We start from the raw sequence: 2,202 nt of genomic DNA, 5'->3' as shown, positions 1-2,202 counted from the left end.
CAATACAATATTTTAGAGAAAATTTTCAACCTGTACAACTTTAACGGAAAAAGTATTAATGAAATAAATAATAGTAAAAAAACTTTTAAAAGATATTAAAGAAAGTGGTTTTATTGCCCCTGTGAATAATTTTAATGAAGAGAAATGCAGGAAAATATGGAAGATAGCAAATATTATTTATCTTTTTAATTCCCAGAAAGATCTGGCCTACACAAGTGTCTTCCATGCCGGGCATTCCAGCTCCGAAGAAGGATGGCCAACACTGCAGGGAGGGCTGCCAGGAACCCGAGACTGTGTACCACCTTTTCTAGACTTGTTTTTATGCAAAAAGGATATGGACTAAAATACTCCCTCTGGTGAAGAAGATAACAGGAATAAAGGACTTCAACTCTGCAGCTGTATTTTATAGATGTCTGGAATGCCCAACACAGACTCAAGAGATAATGGCATGGAAGATCATAAATTGTGTTAAAGCAGCTCTATGGAATGCCAGAAACATTTTACTTTTTAAGCATGAGATTTTATCTGTGAATGATGTTTTAGCCCTTTGTTTTAGTGATATGTACCAGTACTTTTTATTAGACAAGAAATATCATCCTTTATTAGATAGAAAATGGTATTTTAATGAATGGAACGCCCTTTTGTAAAGCCACCAAGTGCCTATTTTAAGTGTATTATGATTGTATTTATGTGAACTTTTATTGTTATATGTGATATGTGATTTTATCAAAAAAAAATGTATTGTAAAAACAATATTTAAAAATCGTAATGCACTTTGTAAAATTTTATGAAATCTAAATAAAAAGATACCCCTCAGGGGTAGCCAAGTTAAAAAATCTGTTCTTATCAGTTTAATTTCTGATACGTCCCCTATCTGGGGACCATATATTAAATGGATTTTTGAGAACGGGGAAAATTTCGAAGCTTGCTTTCGTCGCCCTATGCATTGACCCGATATGGCAGTATCTTCGGGTACAGTGCACCACCCCATTACAGTGTTAAAAAGAAAGATTCCTAGTTTCATTGCTACTTGCTTGCTTGCTAGCTAGTCCTGTGGGCCTTGCTGTTGCTGCAGCCGAAAAAGTGGGTGCTGCTTGTGTCTGGCCGCTGTTGGAGCGTCCAGGCACAGGACTTCTGCTGCTGCTGAATAAATGGCCTCCTTAATGGGATAATCTGAGCAGCCAGCACACCTGTGCAGGTTGGACATGACATGATAGGCAGCTGTATTTTAGCTGGTGGCTGCTGAATTTTCCTAATTGACATACATGGGGGTCTCCTGGCTGTTCACACAGCTGTGTCATTGCTTTTGATTGACCATGCATTGGTTCTGTGGTATTGCAAAGATAAAGACAAATGTTTCCGGCCATCCGTTGCACTAATGGATTGGTCATCAGCTGGCTGCTTATGTCCTGCATCAATATAGACCAAAGTACAGAGGGTTAGGCTATTCTATTGTGCACCTACCCAACATGGACTGACATTTTGTCGCTGAAAAGTCGCTTTTGATATATTCAGCACCAATGCACAATGTTGTAAAAATCCTCTAGAGGCTAAAGTCGCAGAAATGTTGCACATATTTGGCCTGCAACTTTCTGTGCGACAAATTTAGAAAGGAAAAATCTGTATAAATCCTTTGAAAATTATACCCCAGAGTCTCCATCTGCTGGCGGTATTGAATAAGCATTGCTGCATTGATAGGGTCTGAATAAGACGAAAAAAAAGAAGAAAAATAAGAATAATACGCAGAGAAAAGAGGAGGAAAGAAGAAAAACGTGAAAAAACTTGAAAAAAAAGTAAGAGGAAAAGGAGGGAGAAAAAGGTGAAAACGGGTTCAAAACTGATTTCGGCGGAGAAATATATATATATATATATATATATATAAATATATATATATATATATATATATATATAAATAGATAGATAGATAGATACACATATATAAATGTATTCTCCATTGAGATATTGCTGCTGCGTCCAGGAGCCTTAGCACTGTGCTATGATGTCACTCAATAAGACTGACATCACGAGGTGTAAACAACATCTCACCTTTGCTGTGTATGTGACTATGGAGCTGGTTGGTCATGTCGTCTAGAACCTTCATAGAAGCAACAGGAGATTGTTGCATCCATCTAGAACCCTTAGAACTACTGTGCTATGATGTCACTCACTTCCACTGGCCTTGCAAAGTGTAAACAACAACTC

At 37.5% G+C, this 2,202-nt stretch overlaps 1 non-coding gene across 1 annotated transcript; it reads left to right on the top strand.

Moving 5' to 3' along the window:
• The first annotated feature begins 806 nt into the window (after positions 1-806).
• On the top strand, positions 807-988 carry LOC130328399 (U2 spliceosomal RNA). The gene has a single exon (XR_008872398.1). It is a non-coding gene; the product is annotated as a U2 spliceosomal RNA (small nuclear RNA).
• The last annotated feature ends 1,214 nt before the right edge of the window (positions 989-2,202 follow it).

This window comes from Hyla sarda, unplaced genomic scaffold, assembly GCF_029499605.1.
Source record: "Hyla sarda isolate aHylSar1 unplaced genomic scaffold, aHylSar1.hap1 scaffold_307, whole genome shotgun sequence".
Taxonomy (NCBI): domain Eukaryota; kingdom Metazoa; phylum Chordata; class Amphibia; order Anura; family Hylidae; genus Hyla; species Hyla sarda.
This window is presented reverse-complemented; position numbering and strand designations above follow the sequence as displayed.